Source organism: Chlorocebus sabaeus, chromosome 20, assembly GCF_047675955.1.
Source record: "Chlorocebus sabaeus isolate Y175 chromosome 20, mChlSab1.0.hap1, whole genome shotgun sequence".
Classification (NCBI taxonomy): Eukaryota; Metazoa; Chordata; class Mammalia; order Primates; family Cercopithecidae; genus Chlorocebus; species Chlorocebus sabaeus.
Window position 1 is genome coordinate 114652523 of NC_132923.1, and position 11693 is coordinate 114664215.

At 49.9% G+C, this 11693-nt stretch overlaps 1 long non-coding RNA gene across 3 annotated transcripts; it reads left to right on the top strand.

The window, feature by feature from the left end:
• Positions 1–2207: 2207 nt before the first annotated feature.
• On the top strand, positions 2208–10351 carry LOC103225415 (uncharacterized). 3 transcript variants are annotated; one of them, XR_494459.3, is made up of 3 exons: positions 2208–2451; positions 2834–3065; positions 4295–10351. It is a non-coding gene; the product is annotated as an uncharacterized lncRNA (long non-coding RNA). The 3 variants fall into 3 exon arrangements; XR_494460.3 differs by having other exon boundaries at positions 4306–10351; XR_494461.3 differs by having other exon boundaries at positions 2209–2451; positions 4430–10351.
• The last annotated feature ends 1342 nt before the right edge of the window (positions 10352–11693 follow it).

The following is an 11693-nucleotide window of genomic DNA, read 5'->3' on the forward strand; positions in this document are numbered from 1 at the left end:
AGTTCCAATGTAACTGGGCATCCTGTATTTTATCTGACAGCCTTACAGGCAGAGAAAGCACTTAGTGTGATGCCTGTCCCATTGGAAGGGATCAATACACTTTAGAAAGTTCTCTGTTGAAACCCAACACTTTGATTTCATGGCACTCATTTCGGAGGCCTGGACCGTGGGTAAAATCTGCATTCAATCCGGGCACAGTGGCTCACACCTGTAATCCCAGCACTTTGGGAGGCTGAGGCGGGTAGATCCCAAGGTCGAGAGATCGAGACCGTTCTGGCCAACATGGTGAAACTCTGTCTAAAAATACAAAAATTAGCTGGGTGTGGTGGCGCACGCTTGTAGTCCCAGCTACTTGGGAGGCTGAGGCAGGTGCTTGAACCTGGGAGGTGGAGGTTGCAATGAGCCAAGATCGCGCCACTGCACTCCAGCCTGGTGACAGAGCAAGACACCGTCTAAAAAAAAAATTCTGCATCCACCTATTTGGACTCACCTGGCTGGGGATAACTGTGAACACCCCTGATTCATCCTGCAACTGTGCATTTGAGTGAATAGGCCTAGGATTTCAGTAGAGGAGTCTTGAAAGGGCCTTTCTGAAGCAGAAGCTGATGTGCCCACTGTCCAGGGGCAGTGTGGAAACTGCAGATAGCCCAGTCAGCAGTGCTCACAGCTAATCACCAGCCTGGCCAGGCTCACTCCGGTCCTTTCTCCATGCAAGGGCGCCATCTCGTGCCAGCATCAGGTTGCCAGCTGTATGTGTGGCTCCAGCAAAGACTGGGACCTGAGGAGGGGCCCAAAGAAGCCTGGATTGCCAGTCCCCTTGCTGGGCTCCCCAGAGCTTCCTTCCCCATTTCCCAGCCATTGTTCAGCTTCCTCTTTCCCTCTTCCTGTTTTCTCTTGCTTTCCATCGATGCTCACATCGGCTCACTAAACAGCAACCGTAACACACCAGGGGCTCGGAAAGGCTGCAGGTATGTGAGAAACAGCACCGAACCAGGAATCAGAAACGTTTATGTTGAGACTAGGGAAACTATTTGCTAAGTTTATGCCCTTGGGGGAATCCATGTGACTCCTCTGCAGTCACTTGCTTTGTAAGATTGTGATAATCCCTGGCTTTTTGCACGTTTTGAAGGAATTGTGGGGGAAAATTGGTGGTACATGCAAAAGTGCTCTGGACACCCTGAAGTGCCCTAACAACATAAGTAATGTTATAGTTTATGGTTACATAGCATCTCTAATAATGCAGTTTATCATTCATAACAATCATAACAGTGATTCTTCCTGGGCACCTAAGACCCCAGCTCTGACTAATGACCCAGAGACACCAATACCTTCCTCCCTCCACTGTTTGCCTCTAACTTTTAGACCCAGAACCCTATCTCCAGGCCAGCCCTTCTGTGCTGTAGATACTTCCAGCATTTGGGAACCAGAATGGCTCAGGCAGCAGTAAAGGGCTCTGGATCTACCTGCCCTTCCCCAAATTCCTTGGGCCTCAGTTTCCTCATCTCTTTAGTGTGAAGCACCTGCTGGTTACTTTAGCAACTTTTTTTTTTTTTTTTTTTTTTTTTTTGAGACAGAGTCTCGCTCTGTCCCTCAGGCTGGAGTGCAATAGTGAGATCTCAGCTCACTGCAACCTCTGCTTCCCTGGTGCAAGCGATTTTCCTGCCTCAACCTCTCGAGTACCTGAGATTACAGGCAGCGCCATCATTCCCAGCTAATTTTTGTATTTTTAATAGAGACAGGATTTCATCGTGTTGGCCAGGCTGGAACTTTAGCAATCTCGACATAAATTCTAGTTCATATTTCCTTCAGATGCGGCTGCTATTCCAACTGCTCCCTTTTAGGAAGCAGTGTGGATAAATGGAAATTGCATGGGGTTTGTAACCAGACAGAAGTGACTTTGAATATCGGCTGTCACCAATGTCATCACTATGGAACTCTGGCAGGTGTCTTCACCTCTCTGAGCCAGTTCCTCCCCTCCATGAAACAGGGATAAAAATAGAATCAGTCTCCGTGGTTGGGCTTGGCTGACATTGCTTTGTAAAGTGCCATGCACGTTTCTGTCACTGCCTAGTTACCAGCTGAATGCAGCTCTTACGTATTTCTTCCTCCTCTTTCAGCCACACCATCCATCTATTTATCCATCCATCCATCCATGTATCCATCCATCCATTCATCCATGTGAAAACATCTGTTAAACTTCTACTGTGGGCCAGATCACAGGGCTAGTTGCTGGGGATGCAGAGATAATTAAGACATGAGTCTTGCTCTAGGAATTTGCAGCCTCATGGGGAGATAGCAATAAAAAGAATCACTTTCATTTACTGAGCATCTATATGCAGCAGACGCAGTGCTAGGACTCCACACATTCCCTCAGTAAATCCCAGGAGACAGGACCCCACAGGCATCGCTCTCAACCAGTGCTCTCGCCTCCCTCCTGGATTGCCTAGTCAGGTAAACCTGCCGCAGACAGGTGGGAAGGGCCGTCATGGGGGTCTGAGAGAGGCCGATGGGGCCTGAAGGAGAGAGTGCTTGGCTCCACGTGAGAAGAACTGGGGAGGTGGGGGCAGTCACAGAGGGCTTGCAGAGGAGGTGTCAGAAAGGGGCGTTCTGGGTGGTTGGGGCAGAGGGCAGAGGCTTAGAGACACAGAGCAGCAGGGAGCCTCATCTTCAGGAAACACTGAGAGTTTTGGGAGGGAGGGTTGGTTTGTGTGGGAGGCAGGATGGGAGCAGATGATGCTGGGGAGGTAGGAGTGAGGGGCCCAGATCATGGGGGACCTCAGTGTCCTGGCTTCGTTGAGCAGTTTGGACTTTGTGCTCTGAACATGTGTTTCAGAGTGAGGTGTGGAGAGGGGCTGATGTAACCACCCCAGCAGGAGTAAGGAGGCTGGAAGGAGGAAACCAGTGATGAAGGATTTGCCATAACCTTGTCCTAGAAGGAGAGCCATGGCCAAAGTAGGTGGAGAGGAATGGCCATGCAAGGCAGCTGTGATGGATTCACCTCCGTGCGACAGCTATGACAGAGTTGATGGAAAGTATGAGAGCATGGGCCACCCCTCCTTGGATGTGTAAGTATTATAGACACCCTAGATGTAAGTATTATAGACACCTACCAGGACAGGGAATTCCAGAAGAACAGGATTCTGGGGGAAAAGGTGGTAAATTAATTTTGATGTTCAATAAGCTAGTCAGAGTGCTGCATTCCAGGCAGTGGGCTGGGCACCTTAATCCAAACCCAGCAGTTCCGTACACTCCTTTAACCACTCCCACTTTACAGACGAGGAAACTGAGGTTCAGAGACACTCAGTCTCTTCCCAAGATCACAGAACTCACGAGTGGCAGAGCAAGGGTTTGAACCCACATCTGCCTGGCCCCAAGACTGGTGTGAAAAGGAAAATCATGGCGGGGTTTTCAAGGTTCCCATCCTGAAACTCGAGCCTGGTGATGTCCAGCTGTTAGAGCTGGGCCCTTGGAATCATCCCAGGAAGGTACTGACCACGCCCTTCAACCTGGTCTGCTCTTGGCCCCAGAAAAACCCTCTGGGGTTTCAGCCCTTCTCTGAGACTCAACCTTAGCTAAGCCTACCCTGGGCCAGAGTGGCAGGCTGACCCACAGAGGGGCCGTGTGTGTGGCACTGACTCCCCAGTCCCCCGCCAGGCCACACCATCTTGCAGAGCCTCGAATGTGACAGACAAGAGATACAGGTACTGGGGATCAATTTGCCACTTTGGGGTTTGGTGAGGAGAAATGAAGTGAGAGAAGGGGAGGAGAGAAAGGTGCATGGGAGAGCCTGTGGCCCCTCAGAAGCGAACCAATTAATTAGAGGCACCAAACGAATAGTATAAAAGCAGTAGCAGGGGCTACCATGTTTGGGGGCTGCTTAGTATGTACCAGGCCTTTTTTAATTTATGCGTTATTTAGTCCTGTGGCATTGAGGATTCAATATCATTTCACAGAGGGGGAAACTGGGGCACAGAGAGGTTAAGTAACCTGCACAAGGTCACACAGCCATCAAGAGTTGGCGAGCCCATTACCATCACTCTTCTGCCTCAGCCCCTCCCACTCTACCTAGTGTGCCTGGCAGCCCTGAAGGCAGAGGAGAAAAATGGGGAGCGGGGAGGTGCAGATCTGGTGAATCCAACCTCCCCGAACTTCCTGCTGGGCCTGAAGGGGCAGGTAGGGGACCTGAGCTCTGACTGCATTCCACCCTGAGTCCTCACGTGACCTTGGATGATCTGTCTCCACCCTGGATTCAATAATCTGTGTGCAGAGAACGTTCATTTAGATGGCGTTTCAGTTTCTTTCCAGATTGGAATGATGTGATTCTAAGAGCCCTGGCTCAGAAGGAGTATTGGAGGTATCAAGGGGCTGGACCGGTGAGGACAGGAGTCGAATGTGCCCCTGATCTCTGTCCCTCTCCTCGGGGCTGCAGGCCTTGTGACATCGAAATGCCCCACCCCCTCCTTCGGCTTCCCTCGCTGCTGCGCAGAGACCACCGGAGGGCGCTGTCTCCTCACACTTTTGGCTGAGCTCAACGCCGATGTCTGAACGTCCTCTTGAGGCTGGAGAGAAATTGAGAGGCCTGGAGCCAGTGTCTGGGAGGCCTCTGGACACAGCTGGACCCACCGAGGCCACATGGCGCCGGTAGGATCTGAGCCTGTGGAAAGAGGTGCCAGAGCAATGACTGGGAGTCGAAGGCCTGGGCTTCAGGGTGAGGGCTTGTGGTGAGCTCTGGACAAATGGCTTTGTCTCTTCAATCCTCAGTTTTTGCATCTATAGACTGTGGAGAGTGATATCCACCTCATGTCACTGTTGTGAGAAGTGCTACAAATGAGAATGCACTTGTGAGTGCTTCAAAGAACTCAGATGTTCTCCATGCCAGAGTGGGATGGATGGATGGATGGATGGATTGATTGATTGATTGATTGATTGATTGATTGATTTTGACAGAGTCTTGCTTTGCTGCCCAGGCTGGAGTGTGCAGTGGTGCAATCTTAGCTCACTGCAACCTCCGCCTCCTGGGATCAGGCAATTCTCCTGCCTCAGCCTTGCCAAGTAGCTGGGATTACAGGTGCACACCACCACGCCCAGCTAATTTTTGTATTTTTAGTAGTGATGGAGTTTCACCATGTTGGGCCAGGCTGGTCTCAAACTCCTCAACTCAAATGATCCACTTGCCTAGGCCTCAAAAAAATGCTGGAATTACAGGCGTGAGTCACCTCGCCCGGCTAATGTTTATATTTTTAGTACAGACAGGGTTTCACCATGTTGACCAGGCTGGTCTCGAACTCCTGACCCCAAATGATCTGCCCGCCTCAGCTTCCCAACGTGCTGGGATGACAGGCATGAGCCACTGTGCCTGACCCGCCAGAGAAGGTCTCGATGATTATCACCCTTGAAGAATCATCCAGTAACCCAAGGAGAAGATCATTTGGCAAGGGCCCCATATGAGCTTCCAACTGGCATAGACACTGAACTGTTTCTTACCTTCTCACAACAGCACCACAAGGTATGAATTATTATCATCTCCATTTCACAGTTGGGAAAACCCGGGCTCAGAGAGGCACCATGGCTCCCCCGGGTCACCCAGCCACTGGGTGGCCTTACCGGAATTCAGACCCAGGTCTGTTCGGCTCCAGAGACTTGCTTAAACCACTGGACTGCCCCACACTGGCCCATGCCAAATCAGGAAAGAGTTTGATGTGACCTACTGAAGTCCCTCGGGCTGAGGTTTCAGATGGGTGTCCTTTATTTAGTCCTCGGGAGGTGTGGACCCATATGTCTTTGGTATGGATACACATTTCAATGGAGTCAGTAACTCCCCGGATTGGTTTTGTCATTTTTTTTTTTCTCCCCTTGGACTTATGTATGATTCTTCCTCCCTGGGAAGCAGAGCTGACCCTGTGACATAGGTGGCTTTACCTGCAACTTGACCTCTTTCTGTTTTTCTTTTTTTTTTTTTTTTTTTTTTTTGAGATGGAGTCTCATTCTGTCGCCCAGGCTGGAGTGCAGCGGCTCGGCTCGCTGCAACCTCTACCTCCCAAGTTCAAGTGATTCTCCTGCCTCAGCCTTCCCAGTAGCTGGGATTGCAGGCGCACACCACCACACACAGCTAATTTTTGTATTTTCAATAGAGATGGGGTTTCATCATGTTGGCCAGGCTGGTCTCGAACTCCTGACCTCTCTGAGGTGATCTGGCCCCCTTGGCCCCCTAAAGTGCTAGGATTACAGGCGTGAGCCGTGGCGCCCGGCAACCTTCTCATATGAGTGGCAGATGGGTGGAAGAAGCTGGACTTATGTCCATTCACAGGCTCCCCACGCTGGTCAGGGTGCAGGGTATTGGCTGTGGTGGAGGACGTACCTCTATGTTAAAATGCCCAGTTGAAGGCTTGTAGCTTTTTTCACTTATTTTCTCTCTTGATGAAAGATTGTGCTGTCGGCAGGGTTATAGCTAAGTCGAAGTGTGGCTTTGTTTTCACAATTTCTGTTCGCTTTCCTCCCACTCTTAGGCAGCTTGAGAAGGGTGGAGGGGTGGGAAGGAGAGTGACAGCAGGTGCTGGAGTCTCCCAGCCTGGGGGGTTCTTGAAGTTCCAGAGTCATGGAATTGTGGCGCTGGAAACGACCCTCCCAGGGCACAGAGGAGGCAACTGAGGCCCAGGGAGAGGACCAGACCCTCCAAGGTCGCCCAGCTAGTTAGCGACAGGCTGGGGTCAGAATCTGCCTCTCTGCTGGTCCCAAGCCAACTCATTTGCTAAGTCACCCAAAGCCTGGAGTGTGGTTAGTTTAGAAAACTCAGACAAGGAGCCAGGGGATGGGACAGTGAAGTGGGGACAGGGAGGTGCTGACCTTGTGCTTTGAAAGCGCTAGTGGGGAGTTGCTTGTCTTCATCTGACGTCAGCCCCTGGACAAATAATGGCCACGGAAAGCAAATATTATGAGAGTCCTTGTGTAAACACGGAGCCGGTGTTTCAGTGTCAGAAATGGGCCGAGAACTCCAGGCTGTATCAGACCAGCTCCCCAGCGCTGCCTCTCAGCAAATGCACCTCTCTCTGCTGGGGAAGAAGGACCCTCAACAAAGATGGGGGGCAGAGTCCACCTGAGAGGCCACAGTGGGGCAGAAAGGGAGAAGCTAGGAGGGTTCTGGAAGAACTGGGAAGATGCAGCATACCCAGGGACTGAATTAGTTTAGGGATGCAGGAAAAAAAAAACCATCAATTACCAGGCACCCATCCTGCGTCAGGCCTGACTGAGCCCTTTATAGACATTGTCTCATTTAATTTTCCCAGGAACTCTAAGGGATAGGCATTGTTGTCCCCATTTTGTAGATAAGTGCATTGAGGCTCAGAGAGGTTAAGCAACTTGTCCACAGTCACACAGGTGGGAAGCAGTAGAACAGGGATTTGATCTCAGGTCTGTCTGATTTCACTACCCTGGTGTGTTTTGCAGTCTGGACCAGGGGCCTTTCTTCATCAGAGTCACCAGGAAACCTTGTCAAAGAGGAGATACCCAGGCTTTACACCAGCCTTTGGGGAGGGCCTGAGAGTGAGCATCTCCCAGGGAAGAGGAAGGAGGAAGGCTGCTAACACCTGGGAATAATCGCTCAATAGCAGGAGCAGCTAAATTCTTCTTTAAAGGACTAGATAGTAAATATTTTAGACTCTGCAGACCTTTAGCCTCTGTTGCAACTATTTGACTCTGTTACTGTCGTTTGAAAGCAACCACAGACAATACGTACATGGATGAGGGTGGGTGCGTTCCATTAAAACTTTATTTGCAAAGTGGCGCCCTGGATTTGGCCCCTGGTAGTTTACTGCCCCTTGTCTATAGCATGCAAAGTGCCCCCATAGCCTGTCTCTCTGGTTATTTTCCCAGCAGCCCTGTGAGGAAGGTATGCTTTTCTCCATTCTACAGATGAGGAGATGGGGGCCCAGGGAGGTTAGACATCCAGGGTCCCCCAGAAAGTGCATGTCAGAACTGGGAGTAGAATTAGACCTCCTGATCCCAGTTCAGTGTGCTGGAAAGTATGAGCCTGGTAAGAAGGTCTGGGCCGGGGAGATTGCTATTCATGAATGAAAGCAGCCACCATTCACTGGGTACTTGCCATGTGCCAGGCACTGAGTCATGACCTCACATAAGCTGCTACCCAGATGTTGAATGTCATTGTCTCTGTCACATGGGGTGGTCACAGCCTCCCTGGGAGGTAGGAAGGCATCTGCAGCGTGTCAAAACCAGCTTATCTCGGGTGCCCCAATACACCTGACATGTTACAGCTGCACTACGGGAAGGTGAAAGCTGCTGACAAGATGTATTTGCCTTTCCATTCGTGAGAATGTATGCATTCTCTCTCTCCGTCTCTCTCTCTCTCTCTCTCTCCCTCTCTCTCTCTCTCTCTCCTCTCTCTCTCTCTCTGTCTCTTTTTATTCTCTCTCTCTCTCTTTTTCTCTCTCATTCCAAGGCACATACACACACCCCAGTCTCAAACAATCATCAAATAGACATGTGGTCAGTTCAGTGACCTCCTTGTCCTAGGTAGGAGGACACAAAATCCAAGGCCTGGAAGTGACTTGTCTGGTTGACATGAGATGTCCCCACTGAGATCAGGAACCGGGAAACTGCCTGGTATGGGGAAAAGAATGCTGGACTTCCAGTTGGTCTGGATTCCACGCCACAGCCTGACCCTGATCGGTGGGTGACTTTAGGTGCCACTCTCCTCATTTCTAAAATGGGTGTCACTTTCCTAATTTACCAACTGGGTGGGAAGTAGGTTTGTTCATTTGTTCAAGCCATTCATTCGTCCATCCGTTCGCTTCCAACTATGTAGTAAGCACCTTCAGTGTGCCACACACAGCTAGATCATTTGATTTGCAACTCTAAAGATTTAAGATTTGATCCTTCCTACACCTGTTTAAGAGTTAGTACCTAAATGGTAGGTCTTTTGACTCAAGGATGCCTTGTGCTAGAATTTCTCTCTAGGTAAAAAATATATCTTTCTCCCATGCATAAAGTGGGCTTTGGCAGGCCAGGGGCGATGGCTAATGCCTATAATCCCAGCTCTTTGGGATGCCGAGATGGGAGGATCACTTGAGTCCAGGAGTTTGAGACCAGCCTAGTCAACATGGAGAGACCCCATCTCTACAAAAAAAAAAAAAATTAACCAGGCATGGTGTTGCATGGTGTGCATGTCTGTGGTCTCAGCTACATGGTAGGCTGAGGCAGGAGGATTGCTTGAACCCAGGACTTAGAGGCTGCAGTGAGCCGTGTTTGCACCACTGCACTCTAGCCTAGGTGACAGAGCAAGACACTGTCTCAGAACAAACTAAGTAGGCCTTGGCAAGAATGTAGTGCCAGCTCCACATGCCAGTTTATTCATCCAGTCTTCCATTTATACATTCTGTCTATCCATCCACCCACCCACCTGCCCATCCATTCATCCACCCATCCATTCATTCATCCATCTATCCATCCATCCATCCATCCATCCGTCCGTCCGTCCGTCCGTCCGTCCATCCATCCATTTTTCCACATGAACCCTTGCATCCCTGCATGCAATCATCCATCTATTCAATCCATCCATTTATCCATCCATGTATTTATCAATCACTTCTATGTGCCTAGCTCAAATCTGTCCACTGACTCCAACCCCCAGGAAGGCCCCATGCCCATAGTCACCTTGGGTTTGAGGCAGAGGTGATGGAAAGCTCAGAGTCTAAGTAGCAATAATTTCCGATTCTCAGAATCCAGGAACTCTCTGAAATGCCCTCAGGCACTTTGAGAGTAAGCAGAGCCAGAGACAGATCCATTCAGGCTGCACACACATCCCCTGTTCAGATGCAGCCCTTCCTCTTGGTTCTGCTCTAGCCTCTCCCTCTGTAAGAATACCTGAAGCCCCGGCCCTGGCCCTGTGTCAACTAAAAAGAATCCTACATGAATGGGTAAACCAACTGTGGCTTATCCATGCAACAAAATAGTACACAGCTGTGAAAAGGAATGAGGCACTGACACATGCCTCAATATGGCTGAACCTTGCAAACACTGTGCTAAATGAAAAAAACCAGACACAAAAGACCACGCATTGCATGATTCCATTTGTCAGAACAGGCAAATCCATAGAGACAGAAAGGAGATGAGTGGTTGCCAGGGGCTGAGGGGAGGAAAGAATGAGGGATGATTGCTAAAGGATACAGGATTCTTCTGGAGATGATGAAACGTTCTGGAATTAGTAGTGATGGTTGCACAATGTTGTGAGTAAAAAATCACTGGATTGTGTACTTTAAAAGGGTGAACTTTATGGAATATAAATTATTTTGGAAAGATTTTAAAGTTATTAAAAACATTAAAAATAGAAAAAATAATATTTCTATGTGTTGTTATTATTATTATTATTTGAGACTGGGCATCACTCTGTCACCAAGGCTAGGGTGCAGTGGCACAATCATGGCTCATTGCAGCCTTGACCTGCTATGCTCAGGTGATCCTCCCGCCTCAGCCTCCTGAGTAGCTGGGACTATAGGACTGCACCACCACACCCAGCTAGCTAGTTTTCTGTATTTTTTGAAGATGAGGCTTCGCCATGTTGCCCAGGTTGGTCTCAAACTCCTGGCTCAAGTGATCCCCCCGCCTCGGCCTCCCAAAGCGCTGGGATTATAGGTGTGGGCCACTGCACCTGGCCTATGTGTTATTAAATATGCACTTCCCAGCCTTCTGGTGATACAGTGAGGGAAGGTAGCACTGATGCTGTTTCCCAGCAGAGAAACTGGAATCTCAGAGAGGAGGGAGGGCCTGTCAGGCTGGCATTGCTAATTAGTGGCGGAGATGGGACAAGAAGTAGGGCCAGACTCTTGGTCTGGTGCTCTTTCCCTCATGTCAGACTGCCTGATGAGCAGATGGCACTTCCTGAGCCAATCTCCAACTCTGTCTGTATCTGCCACTTTTAGTCCAGGGGCCACTGCAGGCATAGCTCGCACCAGAGGAGGCTGTCATGACAGCTAATGGCTGCCACTTGAGGAGTGACGCTTGGTGCCAGGCACAGGGGCATCAGTGAGGGTGGTCTTATTTCATTCTCAAAGACCTCTGTCATGGACCTTGTTAAGAGTGCCAAACCCCTTCTACATGAGCACGCTGGTCTTTCCTGGGGCGTCCTCAGTGAACATAGACTGGTGGGAGGTCATGGTATCCCAACCCTAGAGACCAAAGAAATGGGCAGGAGATAAGCACAGAACCTCGACTGGGCCTTGAACATTGAGCATGCAGAGGCTCAGCGGCCTCTGCAGTCCTGCCCATGACTGTGGCTGTGGCAGCCGGCACCCTGGGCTGCTCCTGCTTGCTCTAGAGTCTACTGCCTTGATTGATGAATCATTATTTGACCTATTCCTCCATCACTCCTTGCATTCTATCTACTTTCTAGGGCCGGTCTTCCAGTTTCCTATAGATTCTGTGAGCTTCTGATATCCTTCCATTAAATTCCCTTTTGCACTCGTCAGAGACAGAGTCAGGTTCTGTTGCTTGCAACCATTCACTCTGACCGATGCATCCCTATGAGATACGAGATACTCTTATTTGGCCCATTTTACAGATGAGAAAATTGAGGCTCAGGGCCCCCCAGATTGTGAGTGACAAAGCAAAGATGTAAACCCAGGTCTGTTTGACTTCCAGAGCCCGATCTCTCAACCTCTACTGAGAAAGAAGAGCCAGCAAAC